Here is a 23,041-nt window from a genome sequence, read left to right on the forward strand (position 1 = left end):
GAGTATTGTGATACTGCAATTTTTTCAATGGCCAGTGCATTTTTAACTTTTGTAATGAATGTACTGTAAAGTGTGAATCTACTTAATTCTGATGAAAGAATTTTTTACACTTAACAATTCTCTGCAAATGTTAAGGTTTGTTTGTAGATTGATATGTAAAAATGTTTCTACTTTAGATTTCTGAATTGTTAAGACATAGCATTGAAAACATATAAACATCTGAGGAGTGCAATTTATTTGAGTTAAGTTGACTTCATTGTTCTATTGGAAGAGCAGCGCTTTGTTGAACACAAGGCTTGGTCTCTGCTTGGACAACATATACAGATACTTTTGCCATTTTAATTGCCATTGCTTATACGAATCCAGGAATGACTTTGTGCCTTGCACTGCTCAAGTCACAGGGCAGGACTGGGGTTGGCAGCAAAAGGAAGAGCTCTACAACTTGGGATCAGGTTTTGCTAAGTTTCTGTGCTCCCTGGGAGCAAGGGTGAGTGCTGAAACAGCTTCTCCTGGCTGAGCCGGCGACCGCAGCTTCCTTGTTTCCACTCTTCCTTTGGATCTCAGGACTGAGCAATGTCATGGCTGAGAGCAATAGCTATTTCCATGCACCAAGGTTTAATGCTGGAAGGGAATTTAAGTGTTTTCTACCTTGTTTTCTGTTGCCTGTGAGCAAAGAATAAGGCATAAATTCATGTCTCGTAAGCTTCCCCTTTGTTTGTGACTACTGATTTGTGGATGACTTGAAATCAGCCTTTGAATCTACATTTTCCAGAATCCAGAGAAATTCAGCCAGACTTTGCTGCCTAGACTAATTGCACTATGCGTAAACAATAAGAAGTGGTAAATACCCATAATTTTAGTCTTAAATGCTTAGTCAGAGACTTATGAACAGGCATAAACACAGGAATTTGTTATTCTAAGCTCTGTCTCCCCAGACTGGAGATGGCCTCCAGCAGGCTGCCAGTTCTGAGCCTGGAGAATGGCTGAGGGTAAACGGTGACAGAAGTTCTATCAAGTGTGCAGGGCTGGAGCCATTAAGTGCTTTTAAGGGAATAATAAAACTTGAAATTTAACATGGGAATTTTATGGATAGCAGGCATACGGAATGTATTCTAATGCTGTAGTGATGTGTTTGAATAACTTGGTGACAGATACTTATAAAACTGCAGGTCAATCAGCTCTGAAAATATTAATTTTAGACAAAATAGTAAGAAGCACCTGGATTAAAATATATGCATTAATTAGATGAGGATTAATCTCTGACATTGATGCTGTGGACTTTGTACCATCCAGTCTTTTCTATTGGCCATACTTAAGTTTAAATTAAAAGGCTGCATTAATTTACTGTGTTAATTAGCAGTTCACTTCCATTCAGGAAGCCTTTCTGCAGCCCTTCCAGCTGCTGACCACATCTGTTGTCTTCCATCTGCATGATCATCATGTGTCAGTGAGCCAAGAAACATGGCCCCGTGGTTTGGGTGCTAGAACTCAACCTGGACATGTCATGATGCTTGTTGAATAACAGGGCTGGATCAATACATTGAGGTTTAAAGGAGGACATTGAGGTTTAAAGGAGGATCAAGCATAATGAGACAAGGGACCATACAGGTAACATTTCCTTTACTCCTGCTGTCACTATATTCCCCAAGATACCCCAACACTCTTGTGGACTAAAGTGCTGCTGAACAAGGTGCCACTTCTTTTGATGTGAACCAGCAAGTCTAATGATTAATTTTGGGGTTTTTTTTCAGTTCAGTGATAAATTTTGGCACCTGTGTCAAGTCCACTCTATTTAAAACCTCGGGCAATTGCTTTTGAGGCATTTAAGGGGTTTTGTTTTGTTTTTTTTCCTGTACATTTGGTGGGTTAATTTTGCTGATGCATATGCTCAGATGGAAATAACTGTTGGAATGAGAAATAGTACTAGGAAGCTTAATACCTAGATCCTCAGCTTCCAAAACTTCTGATGTGGCATAGAGAGGAACTGACTTTCCAGTTCATAACATGATGTCCTTTTGTACCTTCTCTTGTTTGGGCAGCAACATGCAAGCTATGTGAATTCAGTTAGCTTAGAATCAGCTTGATTCTAAAACAGTGGTTAAGAATTGCTGTAGTTTCCCTCCCTTAACTCTGTTTTTCCTAGTTGATTTCATTTCTGTCGTCTTTGAAATGCTCGGTTGGTTGCATGTCAGTTGACTTCTCCCTGAGAAGAGCTTTGCATTTCTGGGCATTTCTGTGTGCCCATGCTGCATTGTACCGCATCTTCCTGCACAATTCTTCACAATGATCTCAAAGACGTATCAGGTAGAGAGAAAATTCTTTCTCTTTTGCGATCAGTCTATGCTGAACCATTCCTTAATGCTGTGTGTTCTTGAAATGCAGATACTATATGTTGATAAGGAATTATGTTTGGTTTAGAAAATACCATATCTTTCCCCTGGAGAAGACCACTGCCTGCAATGTTATAGTGAGTCATGCAATAATATATGGAAAGGGGCAGAACACAAAATGATAGTACCAAATGATGAAAACAGGATAAAGGAGGAAGCAGTGGAGAAACTAGATTATGACCAGCAGGATTTATCCCTCTGTACTCAGTGGTCTAAGGACGGCTCAGCTCCAATGATGCAATGACACAAACTGCCATCTAAGCTACAGGTTCTCATATTTGGAGTTTGCTCTGAGCTGATTTAGATTTGCCAAAGTTCATTATTTCAACATTAAGCAGCACTGGAAAATTCCACTCACTGCTGGAAAGAGAATAGATTTTTGCAGCTAAAAGGAGTGAATAAAAAGCCACTGCCTATGATTTGTTTATGAAAAAGTGCACATGGGACCTCCTACGTAGGAATACGTATTTGTGTTTGTGTGTACATTCATTCCTTGGTATTTTTTCAGCAGTGAAGCAGATACTCCAAACTCTCAGGCATTTACCTAATTCTGTTGAATAGCTGTTGCCAGATCATTGGGAAAGTTTTTCTGTTGAGTTATGGGGCATACCAGCTATGTAAGGGAAAAACATTTCATGCTTCCACAGAGTACAAATCTGTACCAAACTTTCATTCAAAAGCCTGTAAATGTCCACAGGGAAGATAACAATTTTCTCCTCTTGCTACTGTTTTGTTAAAAAAACTAATACTAGAGAAAAAAAAAAACCTTACAACAAGGAGTAATAAAAAGGTAATCCATAGTCTGGGGCCTTGTGTAAACGCAGTAAACATGAAGAATTTATTACGTTTTTCTTATTCCAGGTGGAGTCTCCTGAACTGTTCAAAATTAACTTTCTTGGAGTACAAAGTTTCACTAAGTGTCTTAAAATCAACCTCAGACTGGATGGTCTGAAAACATGATAGCTGAAGCAATATGAGCAGGGTGAAAATAATGGGAAATAAGTATGGGGGGAAGCTCTGTGGGTGCCCTCCTGGGGCTTGTCCCTGGCAGGCTCCTGGGAGAGGCCGGGGAGGGCAGACTGGTGGCCCTCCCAGAGGGGTCAGCACCTCCAGAGAAAGGAAAAGGGCTCAGCTGTATTGGGGAAAACCGAACCAACATCTGCAACATAGTCATCAGAAAGAAAAGAAAAAAATACAGAGAGGAGCCAGCCAGAGGCCCAAAGGAGCCAGAGCAGCAGTGCCCTGGGCTCGGTTCAGTTCGGGTATTTTCTGCCCTCTTCACCGACCGCTGCTTTGCCGCTACGTGATTCGTGAGTCAGGTCCGGTTCCCTCCACTCAACATGCTGTCCCCACTTAACCTACACCCTCCCAAATGACCTCACACCTCTCCCAAAACCTGTGCAGGTATCCACTGTTTGGTGCTGGGACGTGGTTGGGTTGTGCATTCAGCACCTTATTCCTATTGTCTGTGCTTTCTATTAAGATTACAAGCTTCTTGGGACAGACTTCGTAGTTTGTTTTTACAGGCTGTAAAAACAAGGTCTAATTTTGTGGTCTCCACATAATGGCTATCATTATGCACTCCACTATAAGCCCAGTTCCTCATAATTAATGAAAACTACTCAAGTAGCAAGGTCAAGGTGAAAAACTCTTCCTGTTGGTTTGAAACACTTTTTCAATTTACTTATTAATATTCTGACTGATGTTGAATTGTTGTGGCTGTGAGCTCTTTCTATCTGGCATTTTAGATCGCAGCAGTTTCACCGGGAGAGGGCCTGATTCTGAAAAACTTAATAATTTGTGCAGTCTCAGCTAATGGAAGTCTTCCTATGGAAGACCCTTAGCCTCTCCATGCAAATGCACATCCTTCTCTCTCTTTATGTTCAGTGAGACCTGTGTCACAGTTATACTGATTCTAGCTGCTAACAAAATTACTATTATGTTATCTATTATAGTTGAGACAAACTCTAATCTTTTTTGAAACCTTATATTTCATTCAGGAAATCAAAAATAAAATATCTGAAAGCTTACTTCTATCTTTCTAAGCAACCAAAAACCTGCAAAGTTGTGTATGTTTGTTTCCAAACATACCATGAGTCTGTTTATAACTGAGATATAAATATCTTCATTTCCACACTATATCAAATTTTGAACTTAGTGAGACTTTCAGATATAAGAACCCATCAGCTACAGGTCAGTGGCAAGAACCATTATTAAGATTCTTGCTCCAATCTCATAATGCTTTTAAGGTAGACTGTTAAGGTGTATTAGGTGTGCTATGAAAAGCTACACAGAATACCAATATGTAACACCAGGGTGAATCCTCTTTCTTTTATAAATCCTCCACAAAGCCTTATAGGTGCATAGTCTGTGCAGGACTCATCGTTAAGAGTCTAAAACCACATGAAGGTTTACCAGCATCAAATGAGTCTATATTTCAGACATGAACAAAGGAAAATGGCTTCTTTTGATTGTACACATCTGATCTTGCAGCAAAATATCTAGGCCTACTCCCTATATATTACCTATTTTATTATTTTTATTATTGATAGTATTACATGTGCTAATAGATCTTACTGAGTTCACAGGTTACCCTGGTAACAAAAATGACTGTGCACATTGTTCTGCATCTGACGAAGTTGAATTTGTTGCTCAACCCCAGCATACTCCTCTCTTGTTCCTACCTGTAGCACAGAAAATGGATATATGCATGGATGAGGGAAAGGTGATCGACATCAAATGTGAAAGAGTTATGTCCCTGAATGCCACCATCATGCAGTAGCTGGGAAATTTGTAAATATTGATCAGTTCTGAAATTAACAGAAAAAATAGCCACAGTCAAATTGCACAGTGCCTCTTGGATCTGCAGACACGCTGCAGCACAGAGAAGGCAGAGCCTAACTGCTTGGCAGTGCGGCATGGCAGAGCACAGCCTCCATTCTCTGAGATCTAACCCTGGCACACCAGCAGTCAGCTCCTCCTGAGCGCAGGTTTGGTGTTTGCCTGTGCGGTGAAGTTGTCTGCAGTCACACGTGCATAGTTCAGTAAAATCAATGGAAGCATTTCCATGGAGCTCAGTAGGTTTTGAATTGAGTTTGCTGTGTGCACCATAAATGACAGCTGTAACACTCTGTGTGTGTGGATCTGTTAGTGCATGTTTCACCATTTCATGAGGATGTGGTAGAAAGAGGTCAGTATCATAAAGGTATACAAGAATATAGTTACTGTACATAAAATAGAGTTCTAATTCACCCTGCACCTAATGTGCTATAAAAGAAATGCTGACCACTTAGTAGATTCCCCGATTCTTCACACAAATTTAGTGGCAGAATTCAGTTCTTAGTTACAGACGGATTGCTGAAAAGGAAATTGCTACTCAAAGACAAATTCTGACCTCACTTGCCAGATTATAAATGCAGAGTGATCCCTCTGACTTTGGTGAAGTCATCTGTGCTTGGAACAGTGTAAATGAGAGAGAATTGGGAACTATATTATAAAAATTCAACACTTGGGATACTTTATGAGATAATGCTTTAGGGCATTAAAACATGAGCTAAGGTATGTACACATTTTATCCCATGAAAAGACTACTTTTGATCTACGTTAAGATTATTTGTAGTATTCTGTCTTTAGTCTGGATTCCCCCATTTATGATAATAGCATTAACACTGCAGTCCCCTTCCGATGTGGTGTCAGTTACGCTCTTCACTTTCATGGAGTAACGCTTTGAAATTTCAAAATACTTGAAGATACTGTAACAGCCAGTGCTGCCAATATAGCATGGAACTGCTACTTCACAATTCAAGTAGTCAGCTATTGACTCGTGGCAATCTATATCTGCATTAAAATGGTGAGTTTTGGATTAATGTGGAGCTGAAAGCCCAACTGAGGCTCTTTGCTGCCAGCCTGTCTCTGTAATTGCAGCATGGATTTCACCAACCACAAAGGGCAAAATGAATGTGATCATCCCCAGCAGTCGATAGCACATTGATTTTTTTCACTCTACGATTCGCACAAATATTGAAGCTCATTTTTTAAGCAAGGAGGATTATTAATCTACATTTCTTAAAAATAAGTCCATTTTGAAGCGTGGTACCTTGCAGGGCTTATTTAATGTGCAATATGTAAATCAGATAAGCAAAATATTCTTTTTTTTTCTTTTTAACCAAAAATTGGCATTCTCAGCAGGCTGTGAAACCTCATCCTCACCATTGTGCTGTCACGTGTCGTATTGTTTGGTTAAGAGATTAAAGAAGGAAATGTTGGCAGGTCTTGTTCTGGTCAATGGTCTGCGTTTTCTTAGTTTGGTTTCATTTTCACTAACCCCTGAGGTTGTAAACAGACTGTGTACAACATCACCTGTGGTTCCTAAGATGAAACAATGATTCAAGACCATTTCTTCCCTAAATGGGTGCAGTTAATCTGTGGTATAACAAATGTACTTTAAGTCAGGGAAACAAAGAAGGTTCCTGCCGAGTAGTGGTAATGTTTCTGAGAACTGCAACGTTTCTTTTTGTCATTGGCATCAGCTGTTTCTTGGACAGAAGCTTTCTGGAATTATGTCTTCAACTGTATGGCTGTGAGAAAGCTCCAGTACTGAGGACCAGACTTACTGCTCTTCCCTCTGTGTGTATGCAGACTGACAGTGGTTGTTAATATGTGCCAGCTGCAAAATGGGCAGCTGACCTGCGTGAACAAAATAGATTCATTCAGTCCTTGATAAGCCGCAGTCATGTCACTTGTATGTGAATGTAATGTGAGCTATATACTGGCTACAGGTTGAGTTGTTTGACTGTAGACTTCCCTGGTTCTGACTTTACCCTCCTAATTTTGCAGGTCAGATCGCAGAAGATTTCTTCAAGCCTGCATTTCCACATCGCTTTAAGGAGTGCAGTTGCTGGGCCAGCTCTGTGCTGGATTTGGTCTATTTGTTAAAACTTTTCTCAAGGGAAGCACAACTCATGATAAGAAACATTCCAGGAGTGGCTTTAATGAAAAAGTAGCAAACGAGCACAAATTAGATTACCTTTATAAGTGTCCAAGGTCAATCAGGGCTCTCCTGTTCCTTCCTTCATCCCAAGGCAATATTAATGAATGCAAAAACCCTCTTTGCCGAGGGGCAGCCTTGAATATCAAGTCTTCGTCTGGATGGATTTAATTCACACCCCTGGTAAACCTTGAAACAAATGCAGGGTGGTAAACTACAATATAGAAAAAAAGGCTGAGAGACACTATTTACCCTTTGCTTTGGTCTTTTTACAGGCACTGCATTACACACTCCCAGAAACAAACCCTTATTCAAGACCATATTTCTTATTTCCCTCCGTGTTCCCAGTTAAGTTGATGAGGCACCTTTCACGAGTCAGAAATGCTCTTTTAGGTAAATGTGACAGAATAAGATGCATTTGAAGCTGATCAGGTTCCTCACTGTCGTGAACTCTGCTTCTGGTTTTAACTGTTTGTCCCAGTAAATCCTCAAAGTAGAGCAGTTGCTGTGTCATTAGCTGTGTGTTTGCTTTCCTCAGGGTATTTAGCTACTTGCTCTGCAGCTTTTATTGCACTTAGCAGTACAATAACATCTCAAAATGCCCTACCTTCAATTCCAGAGAACAGTCAAATAGAACAAATATTAGTCACACAAAAAGATAATTCCCTGAAATAAAATACCATTCATATTATGTTCTGAAGAAGCTCAAACTTCAATTTCCCTTCCTTCTTTAAATGTAAGAACAGCCTCAAATATGAAACATTTAAGGCATGAACTGTGCTTTCTGCTTTTAGTGTGCAGAATAACGGGACTGTAGTTCTGAGCTCAAAGGCCTTGTAACAAACCCTGCTCCTGTAAGTGCAGTTCCAGACCGAGTAGCTGGTGACTGGTTGAGTTGTTCTGAGAATCTTTTTTTTTTTTCTTTCATGATAGTCACCTGCAAAGGGGTTGAATTATGATGAAAGGTAGCAAGTCACGCAGAGCCTTCCGGGCATGATAAATAACATAGCATAGCATAGCAGGTGTATATAAAACAATCTCTTAACTACACTCCAAGGTCACTACTTGATTACACTGTGAAATGCCTTGGTTGGACTTTGGACTTTACTATTCCGGACATTTGGAAGTAGGAGAAATTTTTCCAGAGGTACTCAAACAAAAGTGTTGTGAGCTTCCCCAAAGGCTCTCTTTTATCTCAGTTATGTCTTTTTATCTCCAGCTGGTTTTTACCTAACTTCCCACTGTCCCACATATGGGGAAGTCCTTTACATCCTCCTGCTTCCACTGATAGCAGGGATTTCAGGTGACATAAAGTCACTTTAGTGGACTGTCTCCAGTGTTACAGACCAACAGAAAAAATGGCCCGAGAGCATAAATCAGGAAGGCGTGGAATTAAAATAATGTGTCTGCAACACAGCAAAACAGCTCATATATGGTTTTCTATCTACCATAAAATGAATAGGAGAGTTCCCCAACCTGCAGGAGCTCTGCTCTTGTGTTGCCAGTGTCCTCCTGAACAGTGTGAATAGCTTTTGCAGTGTCTATCCGTGACACTGGTGACAAGGTAGAGAATAACTTCCTGTGTTTCCAGAACCATTTCTGCTGCATGACTATGTAACTTCTGATGTCAGCGACCTTTGCTTTTGCCCTTTTATCAGGTCTTTAGTGATGGACAGATTTATCACAGGGAAAGAGGGAATATCTTTAAGGGAAAAAGTTATTCTTATTTCCAGCAGATTTTACCTATAAGATCATGGACATAGATCACACTCAAAATAGTCAGTGCTCACAAAAGAGAATGATGCACCACTGGGTATTAAAGAACACTCATTTATGTTTTCAGGAATATTTTAGTCCACTGACTAATGAACTAGTAGTTGTAAAATAGATATAAACGCATTACATTAGAATGTCCTGTCCAAATTTCGTTCAAACTGATCTGACTTTATATGTTTGCTCTTCTGTTGTTCCAAAGTATCTGCGGTCACTGGAATACTGAGTTTGTTTATGCCTTCTGTTTTTGTTTCCATCTGAGTCTCTGTATGCTTGAATGTAATAGTAAAGCTTTTAAGAAAGGCAGGATGGTCTTGGGGTTAGAGCATAGTAATAGGATTCTGGAGACCTCAGGTCTCAGTGTGATGCTGCCACAGCCTTCCTCTGTGATCTTAGGCAGATTACTTAGTCTTTGACTGATTCTCCTACTCTGTGAAAGGGACATTAAGATATTAAGCCCTTGGAGAGCTGTGCATCAATAGTACAAAAAAGAAAAGTACAAAGAAATAGATTTTGTAAGGGCAAAAATATACCCCACTGTCCTGCAGCCATGAGGAAAAGGCTGTTGAAATCTTTCCCCGAACAGTGCTGTGTCATAAGCTCTCAATTAAAACCATAATGGGAACGGAGAATACCTGCATTTTGCAGTGCTAGATAGCTAATGAGCTGTGCAGAAAAAACTACTTGAGAACAGTTGCAGAAGTATGCTCTGTGCTGTTTAGCTCATTTACTCTTAGACCTATCTGCTCTGTTTTAACTAAGCACTGAGAAGGCTGTCATCAGTTACCATACTGAGATTATCAGTGTGCAGTTTAATATAAAGAACATTACTTTAACAAGGTCCAAAGACATTTGTATACAAAGCATCGTTGGAAGTGCCTCCCAATTCCTTTGCAAGTGAATAAATATGTTTTCTCCACGGTTAGAGAATCTTCTTTACTTAGTTATTGATTAGCTGAGTCAAGCAAACTTGTAACCTTACCTAATGCATTCTCACCCTCCATTTGCCCCAGCCATAGATTAAAATTTGTACTTAAATGAAAGGACTCTTCCTTCCTCCACCAGTGACGCCATACTCTGCAGCTCTGGATGGCATTCACCCATGTTCAGTAGCTCTCTTTAAAACCACCTTAGATATTTCTGTGGAGACAGGGCTGCCTGAAGAAGGGGACAGGTTGTCCCAAGTCCCTTTTCTGAGAGGGCATAGAAGGCAGGACTCATTACTTTATGACACCGTCTATAGCAAGAACGATGGTCCCAGCTTTTAGCATTGCTGCATGCTCCTGTGTATAGCTCCATGGGGCCAAGCTTTCCCCCCAGCGCACAGGTGGAAATGTGAGGCCTGACCTCAGCCTGCTGCAAGACCAGCATCTGATCAATGCTCTCCTTTGACCCAGGGACAGGCAGAAGAGTGCATGCCCTTGGTTATTGAGGAAGCTGTGTGGGGAAGCAGAGGTAGCTGCACTGCTGAGTTGCTACTCCACATAAAGAATTGGGAAAGCTGAATAAGGGTTGAGAGGAATGTAAAAGGTAGAGGAATCCAGATATCAATATAAAAGATGTCATTCCTAAAGTGTGCAGGAATAAAAGACAAATGGTAATAGGTCACTCGAATCAGAATCATGAATGACAGAAAGAGAGTCGGGAATGAAACAAAGGGCAGGTAAATGTCAACAGTTAGGGAACAGAGATCGTGAACTCTCAGCTGGAAGAAAGTGCTCAGAATATTCAGCAAAAGCAAGTTTGATTGTAAAATAAACTTAATATCTTCAGTCTGACTGCCTGGCTAGCAATGTTTTCCAAGGTATTGTGACAGATGAGCAGCTGAATGAAAGAGAAAACCCAACAGAGATGAGAGATCCAGCCAATGCATGGAGTAAATAGTTGTGATACACAGACACAGATACTTGTGTAAGATGTTGATGGCGGAATATGTTGTGTCACCTGAAAGGGAGGCAATAGTCCATCTCACACAAGAGTAGGTGCTAGCAGAAAGGGAAAATATGTAAAGTAAGAAGGAGAAGTAAACAGGCATGAGAAGTGTAAAGCAGGTAGCTGGAAAGAGGGTACTGCCCTTCCCTTACGGTGAAACAGCTTCCACTTTTTTGGAGTCTATAGAGATGAACAAATGTCCACCAGCTGTGAATCTTACCTATGAACATGTTTCTTGTGCAATATTGTTATTCCTATGGACAAGGTGCCCATAGGAAGCTGGTATTTGTCCAGTGTTAACATTTGGCTTTTTTTTAAAGTATCACTGAAGAGGACCAAAAGGTTTCAGGATTGGCATTAAGATATGGAACTTTATGGGTTGACGCTAACCTAGATTAGCGAAGTATAGAAGTTGATTGCTCCCATGACAGTTTGATGGCTTATGTGAAATAAATAGAATCATAGAATCATAGAATCATTGAGGTTGGAAAAGACCTCTAAGATCATCGAGTCCAACCGTCGACCCAACACCACCATGTCCACTAAACCATGTCCCCAAGTGCCTCATCTACTCGTCTTTTAAATACCTCCAGGAATGGGGACTCCACCACTTCCCTGGGCAGCCTGTTCCAATGTTTAACCACTCTTTCAGTAAAGAAATTTTTCCTTACATCCAATCTAAACCTCCCCTGGCGCAACTTTAGTGTCTGGATCCAGTTTCTCGTGCATATTGATCGCTGTATTGTTTGCATTAGTTGTTGGTGGTGTTGGCACTAGACTAGCGGTGGGTGCTGATGCACCAGGTGAGCTGAAGTCGGTGCCCTCAGCAGGAGTTTTGCACCTTCTGAAAACTGAGGCGCTATAAAGTCTGTGTGAACAGCCCACACTGACATGCTTGAGATAATCTGTTTTTTTCTGTGGATAAGAAAGACTGTTCCAAAGATTCTCAATCCAAAACATTTCAAGTACGTTACTTTTAAAAAAATAAATAAATCCATAAAGTTCACAGCAAATATGCAGTATTCAGCAGATAACAAATCACATTACCTCAGCTCTGAGGCTGTTCATCAGACACGTGATATGGAAGTGGTTGGTTTTATTTGGCTTTAGAAATTAGAGGGCACAAACTTCATAGCAAATGATGGGGTACAGTTATTTGCTCTCTTTCTGTTTGTCAACTATCTACGAACAGTCCTGTTTTGACAAGCGTGCCAGTTGTTTCAGTCTACAAGTTGATCTTTTCTCCTTGATTAAACACTGAGTATTCATTTTTTGCTAAGTTTTTAACAGTGTATGTTTGCTCAGCTCTGCCATAGGATATCCTTCTTGATCTCTGATCAGATATCTGGAAATATCCAGCAGAAAGGGGGGGCGGGGAAGGTTTTCAAGATGGGTGCACAAATACTTTTATCTTGAAGTTCCAACCAAGTGCATTCACATGATTATCAAAAATTTTTACTTTCCATTAACACAGAAAGAAAATATCCCTTGAGCAATTCAGAAGATGACTGCACAAGATTAAATGCATGGTGCAGCCAAAATGAACTTCGTTTTTAGTTTGAACGACTGTTGTCAAACTACCTTTTGTAGTAATTGCCCAGCTTCATCCAGAGCTTTGCAAACCACAACAATAAAAAGAATATCCAATGCCCCAGCTGGAGAGATAATCAAATGCTTCTTACCTTTCTGACAAACTGTTTGTCACTATTTTTCCTCTCCCACTGTGACATTGCCTTGTCATGGGTATAATTTTTTGGCATTTCAAAAGCCTGTTGCTGATCTTCATACAGAGATTATAGATCTCTGCAATACTTCTCCTTCATTATTTGTAATTTACATCTTTCCCTACAATCTAAATACTGTAATAGTCCCTCTCTCAATTCTTGTCCTGCTGTTACTTTATACTGTCCCTTCGGGTCTTGCTGGTGAAATTAGTATGATTGGATTCTGATTTTTAATTACAATAAAAGCTATATGGCATGGATTGGTCTCTACTAAGTGTAAAGTTCAAACATTTGTGCATGCACCTGATCAGAACTCTGTTGCCCTATTACACCTGAGATGAATTATTTAGTGGTTGTGACCAGGACAAAGAATGGTCTCACTCTTTGCATCCCTCTGTCCTGGGGCGGGGGGGGGGGGCACCGAGGTGGTGGCATGGGTCCGGCTCTGTGCTGAGATGAACAGGAGGTGCTGCAGGGAGCAGGCGTGCGGGCAGGAGCACAGCCTTTACCGGATCCTCATGAACTCCTGCCACAGGGTTAGTCTGAGCCGACTTGCAGCTCCAAATCTGCATTTAAAAGTGTGACTTTTTAAACAGATCATTTTCAACACACAGTAGCTTTGGAATACTTTTGAATTGGTTTTGCATCTTTTTAATCTTATATTGTTAATCCTTAAATAATAAATAAAATTGCTCTGGTCGGATGTTTTTCTCTGCAGATGTATAGTATTTCTGGGGCTTCCTTCAGTCCAGAGAGGGCTTCAGAATTAATTTATATCCATTTAGCTAACTGGTGCAATTTTTGTGCTTGTACTTTTTTATGTCAGCCTAAGACTGATTATGCAAATTTAGTTCATGCCTGAAAATTCATCAACACAAATTAAACCAATGTATGAATACTGCCATGCAAAAGTTGCTCCAATTTAATTAAATCAGTATCAAACAACACTCTCCGTGCCTTTGTGTATAGGCCAGACCTTAATGGCTTAGGTCACATAACAAAAAGTGGACAAGTCACCTGCTGCAGCCTTAAATTCTTTGGGAGAAGCTCCCTCTTCTACAGTATGCAATTTTAGAGTGCCAGGCACAGTGGGAGACTACTCTTTACACACTACCTCACTGCAAATCCTATATAGCAATGCAAACATTCATTTTATAAATAAATAGAAGCTATGCTGATTATTACAGCAGTTACATAGCATCCTAATTACGTTTCTTGGTTTAGGGGGTTTTGTTGTCTTTGCTGTAAAGGAAACCATGTTCAAACAGTGGAACTAAAATTAGATGATTTCTAAAATCATCGAAGAAAAAAAATTTACTCCTGGGCTAAGAGCCAAACTGAGCCATCAGATGCATGTGAATGCAGATACCATTCTCCTAAGCAGAAACTGCTGTGTTCATCTGAGAACCGAATTTGCCTCTTCCAGAAGCCTGGCAGAATATTTAAGGGCAACAAGGAAAATGGTATTTATAAAAGCAGACATCATTGGAAATAAGAGTGCTCACACTGCTGTGATTTCAAAAGTTGATCCCGAATACTTAGCAGCAGGTGAAGCACACAGTGCTTAACTTCTCACCATCAAAGAAGAGTTCTAGTAGAATTTCATAGTGAATTAGAGAGAGAGATAAAGCAGCTTAGAGGATCACACCATTTTCCTTATTCTAATGAACTTGATGATGAGAAGTTACTTTTCCCGTGTTCCTTTCTGTTGTCACAGATCAAGCGGTGCTGCCGCAGAGTTTCATCCACATAGCATATTTGGTGCAATTCTTTTTTGGTGTTTTAGTGTTTTAATATCTGATGCACCCTTCTTTCTCCTCTTTTCTGTCCCTTCCCTTTTGCTGAAGATGGAGAATTGGAGGACTTGAATCCTAAGGGGGTTAGAAACAAGAAAGCACATAAAAAGATTCCCCATAGGAATTTTTTTTAGGAATCTCACATTCTTTCAACTCAGCTCATTATTTTGTTAGGGCACTCTTTCCTTCTGAATGTTAGCAGTACTGGAAGTTAGAAGGTACTTGCAACCTCTACGCACTCTGTTGGTGGAAGGAAGACAATTTTTACTTGAAACAAAAGAAGCTGCATACAGTATTTGGTGTCTCATAAGTAGCACTTCTTCCTGATATTTGACCTTGGCTGCAAAACTAAAATCCAGATTGTAGTAATAGTAGCCTTGTGAACACAAAAGTAAATCAAAATACTTTTTAGGGTAGTGCTCACAGTGTTTATCGGTTACTTGTCTTTTTTTAAAAACATAATTGTTCTTCCAAAATTAACTGCAGCTGATAATGAAACCAACAAAGGCTTAAACCAACAACTGTTTCTGAAGTAGGGAGTACCGTCGGAGCCCTACAGTGGGGACAGAAGTCATAATCTAAATTATCCTTTGATATATTGCAAGATATGGCAAGATGCCCTGTATTAATTCCATTTTAATTAATGCAGTTATATTGTGTGACATCTCCCGAAATGTATATAATCACTTCATAATAAATTGCCAGGTGATTTATGTTACCATTTTAGCTCTTCTAAACTTCTATTTGGGTGCCAAACTCCCAGGGTGGATGTGTGAAACTCACTATTGCAAGATATTTGCTCTGTTTTCTCCCTTCCCTTGTGAATGCTTCTCTCCTCTGTCAGGAATTCAATTTTATGAAATCAGGTGCAAGAGTCCTGTGCTTACAAAACAGCTACATATTCAACAAGGTTCCTATTTTGTCTTGATGAAAAATGAACACTGTATTTCTAACCAGCAGTATTTGAACCCGAGTGCTGGATGCTGGGTGTCACCATTACAATAACTGGGGAAAAAAACAAAAGATGAGCTGACTTTACGTACTGCTCCAGCTAAGTGTCTGGGCTGAGATTTCTGGGAGGTATCTAAAGGAAGGATGCCAAGGAATAGGGTATAAGAAGGGGAAAAAAGCCCCCCCTCAGCCTCTATCCAAAATAAGAAAGAGCCCCTGAGGCTCCTGAAGAGTCAAGGTACATAGATGGAAACTGTCAAACCCAGCCATGTATTCCTAGGGAGGATGCATGGGCTAAGAGCTGGAGAAGAGAGACATGAAAGGCAGTTGGGCTAGTGAAATAACTCGAACTTCCAGTGGGTTCCTGGGAGAGGCAACCTTTCCTTTGTTGGCATGGTAATTTAGCAGAGATGTCCTAAGTTTCAAGAGGGAAAAAATAGCCCATGAAGTCAAAGACCACGTCAGGGTCCTGCTATCTACTAGAAATATCAGTAAGTTCTTAGGTAGATACTTACTGGTTTCACAGCCATGAGAACATAAAATGAGCCAGTTTTCTGTGAATAAGCCTGGTTTCTACGTAATTTGTAATAAAACTTCCATCCCATGATACTGAATAGTTTTCTCCACTGTTTTCTCATACTGTCTTTATGACAGTTCAATGTTGTTATTTCAACTGATGGAAAATGTTCTGATTGGGACTGGGTTTTGAGGGGAAATTGTGTTTTTTCAAGAAGTATTTTCTTGGAGGCAAATGTTTCAGATTTTCATTCAGGATGTCTGGTTGGACATCTGCTGTAGTCAACTGTGTTTTCATCCTCATTTCATATCTACATACAGTCAGAAACTGAATGTATAAAACTGTGTCTGTCCCATAGTCACACGGCTGTCTAGGCATAGGGTTGGTAAAGGAACCCAGTCTAGTAACTTAGCCATAAGATTTTCTTTGGTGTATTAACGCTTTTAGGGTACTCTCACTCTCAGCCTTTCTCTCTTGTCTTTTCTTTTTCCTTGTAATTTGTTTCTCTTCTCACCATTTCCCGCTCATTTTTACTGACCCTCTTTTTGACTGAAGTCAATCTCTGTTTTTGTTCATTCTCTTCCTGTTTTCCCTGTATAATTTCTGGTCCTGGCCCCTTGTTGTGTGCACACATAGGAAGATTGCTGTGTGTCTTGGGAACAAGAAATCAATTGTGGCTGACTTTGGTCTTCATGAAAGCTGGCTCTGAGGGTCCATCAAGCACAATGAGGGCATGGGCTTCTTGGTCATGTGCCCATAGCACAGCTTGTAGTAGCTGAGATGAGACACTGAAGGGAAATCTTGTTGAATCCTAGGTGAGGGCTTGGTGGGCCTTGGTGAAAAATTGGAGTGAAGTTCTAAAGGAAAAGTACAAGACAAGACTGCTACTTTGAAATCGGCATTGTGAGAGGTCGTGGCTACTATTTTGTGTCTGAGTAGTACAAACAGTTCAGCTACACAGTCACAGGAAACTGTTTCTAAGTCCAGTGTTTGGAATTGAATGGCAAGCGCTTTACACCTGATTCTTCAGCTGCCTTCCTGGGTCAGTCAAAATGTTCTGGGAGTCACATACAGAGCACGTGTTGCATAAAATTGATTATGTCAGTATTTGCATGAACTTTAGGTACAATGACTAAAGTAGCATCTGTAATCCAGTGCTACCTAAGCAGCCTTTAGATCCTAAACTAACTGGTTGCATCCAGCACTTTAAAAAAAATCTCATTTAAGAACTTCCCTTTGGGAACTGGCTTGTCTTGGAATTGGTAATGGGATCTTCTATCTACACTGTTGATAGTGCTTAAATGTTATTAACGTTTAACAGTTTCTTGCACTATGTGACATGGTTGCCCTGAGGACCTGTCCCTTCCCAGTAAGATGTGCATTTGGACAAGTTTCTCATCATGTTATGTCTAGGATTACTTTGGTTTGGCCCAGGCTTCTCCCTCCACGTTTGGCTCCTGGCAGCCTTATGGAAGCTGAAGTATGTATGATCTACATCAGCAAGTGATGCAGTAAAATAGGAACAGATCTGTAGCTGGTGCTGAGGACCTGACATCCTCACTCCTTGCCTTTCAGGGGATTTATGTCAGATTGACTCTAGTCTGGTCCCATGGACTTAACACCCGTCAGTGCCTGGAGCTGATGGTGCACTTCTCCAGCACATCTTTTGGCTTAACTCTATCTGCTGAATGAGGTGAACCAAAACTTAGTAAGTGGGAAAAATTGGAAATTTGCTTCAAAAGTGCACTGTGCTCCCAACTAAAACGTTAGCATAAATGCAAACATAGTGAACTGAAGAAACAAAATATTGGCTCTATTCTCACATCAGTAGCTTAAATCAGAGATTACATTATTTTCTTTTAAAACTGTCTTGCTGCCTGACATGCATAGGTTACCCCTGTTAGTTTACTTCTCTTCTGCATTTCTAGTCATTATTGCTTTTCCTCTGGTCTGATTCCACAGCTATGAACCTTTGGAAACCACTGGAAACCAGTATGCCACAATTAGTTAAAAAGACAGGTGCTACTTCTTCATTTTCCATTTTATCATTCCTATCTCCTTTCAGTGAAGAAAATCCAAACCTATGTTGTTGTAATATGAATGGTATATTTAAAAGAAAAATTTTAATTTTTCACGTATTACTTCAGGACAGTAAGTGGAAAAGTGCCTTCCTTACATCTATCTAGTGAATGTGTCATTGTCAGCTTTGATTGCAGAGATATTGGGACTCTGACCTTCAATGACATTGCTAGCAAATTTTGACTGACAGCATGCAACACTGCAAACCCCTGCTGCACATGCCCATCCTCCTAGAAAAAACCTTTTCTCTTTAACAATGTTCTTATGGTCCTGACTGTAGACTACTCTAGATGTTAAAATACAAGGTAAACCCAGCAATATCTAACTGCATTTATCAAATACAATCTGCAAAGACATTTGCAGTTCTTGCGTAACCAGTTACCCTTTCTACGGTATATTTTAGTGAGGGTGTAAAAGATATCCTCAATCTCCAAATGTAGAGTATGTATCAATAATATCTGAGAGTGAGTGCTGATGCCATGTGCCGTGAATACTGCTCACATTTACTTGCTCATGCTTTACTGTGTGGAAAGAATGCTATTTTCATGAAACCATTGTATATGAACATGTGATAGATATGTGGCTGAGGCGTTCACAGGCTCTGAGAATCAGGACCAGACTGAAGACTGTCCATACGTCAGAATGCAGTTTGTGTTGGTAGCTCTGCAAGCAACTTCAAGCAATTAAAAAAACCAGCAGATTTTGCCTTCCATCACCTAATGTCTCCAGAGGAACAGTGTTTAGTTTATTAATACCTCAGTACAGCAGCCATGCTTAGAAAGGCATAGGTTTTCAGAAGCTATGCCTCATGCGTGGTTTCTGCAGGTTACATCCTGATCAGTTTGTCGGGCCACACAGCAGCAGCGTGTGCTCTCGCAGCTGTAAGGCTCAGTCGCTGTGGTTTCCATTTAGGGCACTTTTCAGGCAGCTTTCTCTGCTACTTGCAGGTTGTGCAGAGTACAACAAATGGTTGCTTACAGGCTTCCCGCTGCACCATGCCCAGCTCCCTGGGGACAGTGCCTGGTCTAACCTGAAAGTCTGACCTGCTAATGGTAAAGACAGTCTAATCCTTGCAATTCTCAGTCCTGGAGCAGTATAAAACCTGCTTGAATCCAGACTCTTCCTCAGTGGTAAACCAGATAGCTAGGTGACAGCCCCCTGGATAGGGCACTCCTACTTATGTCCTGCCTTGTGTCCTAGGCTGTCCTTGACTGCCAATGGGATACTGACCAGGGCAAAAGTCAGTGGCACAGGGCCCTGGCGACCCCAGCCCTGTGGAAGCAGCACACATGCCCCTGCACCAGTCTGGGTGGGAAGAGGAGAATTAGGGCCCCTAACAGCACTGCCCGGTGCATATTGCAACTTACCACACCACAGTAAGGACCCCTTGCTCCTGTCCAGATGCAGCCTGCATCTTTCCCTGCTGCCCCTCTTCTGTCCAAAGCCATTTCACTAGGTGGGACCAATATGCCTCTTCCTTTCCAGGTCTCCCTCAGTCTCTGTCTCCTTGTCTTAACAATATTCAAAACATTTTAACCCTGTTTTCAGTTTGATTGTTATTGAGCCTATATGAATAACATCTCTCTCCCTCTCCCCCTGACACCCTTGATCAGTTTTTTATTAAAGCTTTCAGGCTGTGTCCTTTAATATAATTTTTAATGCATTTTAAATTATTTCTGGAATTTTGTATAGTATCCCAAATGCTTGAAGAGAGTGAGGAGATTTATAAGTAAAATTGGTTTTATTACACTGTAAAAGAAACTGTAACATTAATGCTGCAATAAGATAAAGTATGTGTGGAATCCCTTTTCCTACATGCTGTGTGCTCCAAGAAATTCTGCTTATACGCAGTATTACAAATGAGCTAGACTAACCCAGAACAGTATTCCCAGTACCAATCAATAGACTATGAACACATTAGTATATTAGCAGTTTATGACAGTATTTAGGATCATATAGTACAATAATGGAATACACTATCTTCTGAGATACCAGGCAGTCGCACTGTCTGGCATGGTGTGAGTCGTCATGTCCAGCTCCTGCTGTTGCCTAGGCAAAGCAAATAGCTTTTGCAGGTACGGATTGTTTTTGCAGTAGCAGTACCCTGTGCAAAGGTCTCTGATACAGTATGTTTGAACAATCATTGCTGTATCTTATCTACTCTAGGTAACAAAGAGATTCAAATTTAGGGGCACCTAGCAGGGCCGTGGTCACAACTGCCAAACAGAATAGTGTCTGTTGTGTCAAGTTGCTTGAATTTTAAAAATGAATTTTCAGAGCCAGAAAATGCCCAGTAACTCATTCCTTTACTTCCTTTGACAACATGTGTTCCAGTCCTGCAAAGACTTAATCAGGCTCTTACTTACTGAAATTGCTTCTGTGGTGAGCAACGGAAGAAAGGAAAATGTAAAATTTGTTAATGGGTATGTTTCTGTCATGGAGAGGGGCTTTATTATATGTCACCTGGGGATCCCAGTATGGCTATCTAATGAAGACTTACTGAAAATGGAGATAGATTATGCAATATTGATATGATTCACCCACTCATAGAAAAAAATGCCTTTTCCAGCTGTTCTTTTTGCATGCAAGAAGAAAAAAAACACCAGAAAAAAACCAGTGTGAAAGCAAGCACATAGCAAGTCATGATAGCAAGTGGCAGAGAAGGAAGCCCAGTCTGTGGTTCCAACCATCGTGTTGTGTCATCTAGAGAAGCCCATAGGGAATGGGACAGGACAATATTCAGGCATCCTTCTGTTCTTGTGAGCCTGAGGTGAGACAGAGAGAGGGAAAAGGCAGTCTGCATATTTGTTTGGAGTGTGGAGCAAAGTCAAATTCAAGAACACAGCACTGTTGGCGAAAGTAAAACCTAAAATAAAACTGGCACCACAGATTTGGAGCATTTGCTGCCAGAACCAGAAACCATCCAGAATGCAGGAAGCTGGTTTGCAATGGGAAATGCATTTTGTCTGAGAGAGCCCTCCAGGATGTTTCCAGCCACAAAGAGGATGGGGAATTGACATTGTTCACTGCATGAGCATTTACTCGTCATCCGCAAGGTCACAGTGCTCTCTTCATTCAAATCCTTCCTGGAAAGCTCCTTTTGCTTCACTGCCTCTGAGAAGGTAATGGCTGGGTAGAGGAAGATACCCCTCACTACTTCTCCCTCCCCCCCAAAAAAAGAGGGCTATAGCAAAATAAACTTCCACGTGCATTAGTCCTAAGCCTGCACATACCTGCTTTCTACGGCAAAGGGAAGCTTCCTTGTCCCCTCCCTGTCCCTCACCCGGCAGGCAGGCAGGCAAAAAACACCTGGCAAGCTGAAAGAGGGAGGCTGCTATTGAAGAGATAGCGAAAGAAAGACCATTTGGCTCTTAAAGGATTACAACTTCTGACTTCATGCCTGTGACAGAGATTCACTTCAAATGGAGAATGAAGCCCCCGATTAAGTAGGTATCCACAGAAAAGGCTGTCCACAGCTGCTGAGTGATGATATCCGCAGGTTGTTTGAGAGAAGTTGGAGGGGCAGTATGGATGGCCAGGGAAAGGGCACTCAGAGGTGTAGAAAGTGCTTCAGGTAGTTGTGGTCAAGCCAATCCTGGACTGAAGGACTGGTGGCCAAAGGATTGTTTCTTCCTGAAAGAACAAGTGTTTGGAAGATGCACCAAACCCAGTGAGCTCCAAGAAGCAATTGGCATTGCAGTAACTTAGACCTTCTTTAGAGTTACCTTATGTATATCTTATACACCTAATGAATTTGAATTTGTCTAAGAAATCTAGAAATCATCTAAGTTACCTTTCAATCTATGCACCTATTCACAGCACTCATTCATCAGATAGTGTTTAGGGAGCCTGCTAAATATCCGTCGTTTAGTGTTTGCAGTTTCAGCACACCAGACTTGCCTGAAAGCTGTAGTTTAATAATTTTAGTCAGACATATTTTCCACAAGCGCAGGAAAAGCTTTTCTTCAGAGGAGAATCATTCCACCACATTTTCCCTTCCCACCGCCTTGTTCTCTCACTGGCTCTGCTAGCAGGGCTTCCCCAGGATATGAAGTAGGAGGACTCACTATAACTTAGAAATACTGGCTAGATACAAGAGCTTTGCTAATGACATCTTCTAAATATCATTTTCTAGGACAAGAACTTTCCCCTATATGTATTTATATACTGGCTATCTACGTAACAGGTATTATATGAAAATCTTCAAGCAAGCAAGTCTTGTCAGAAAAGGACCTAGCATGTTCAATGCATCCTACAGGCAGAATAGAAAGAGAGAAATATTTTGCACTATATGGTACAATTTATATTTCATAATGAAATCATCATTTCATAATAATCTTTTCATAAGTTTATTTTAAAATTGCTCAAAAATAAGTTAGCAGCAATTCTACTATGACTCTTGAAGATTTAGACATTCATTTGTAACAATCATTTTTTTGAGTATGAAAAAATTGTTAAATATTAACACCAGATATATCCATGTCCTATTCTATAACAGCACCGTGAGATATACCATTCTATTCCACTTTTCTCCCCATTTGTTTATTAATCAGTATATATGAGTCTTGTGGACTTAGTGCATGATTGAATTGTATATCATCACATCAGACTTTTTTCAAAGCTCATAAATGATCAATATATCTTTGAGAGGGAATCTGATTTCTGATACATTTATGTTAATAAGAATGGAAACACGGGCCACTGGAAATTGAGAGATAAATCAATAGAGAGGTTGGACCTTCAAGAAGTTCAGCATACAATAAAACAGACAGCAAAATATGCTTGCTGCTTGTCTGCAGTGCTTGGAGTGACTACAGCTGACCAACAAGGTAAATCAAATCTGCTGCCAATACATTCTTCTGCTGTCCAGATAAAACAGTGGACTAAGCTGG

This window comes from Aptenodytes patagonicus, chromosome 10, assembly GCF_965638725.1.
Source record: "Aptenodytes patagonicus chromosome 10, bAptPat1.pri.cur, whole genome shotgun sequence".
Taxonomy (NCBI): domain Eukaryota; kingdom Metazoa; phylum Chordata; class Aves; order Sphenisciformes; family Spheniscidae; genus Aptenodytes; species Aptenodytes patagonicus.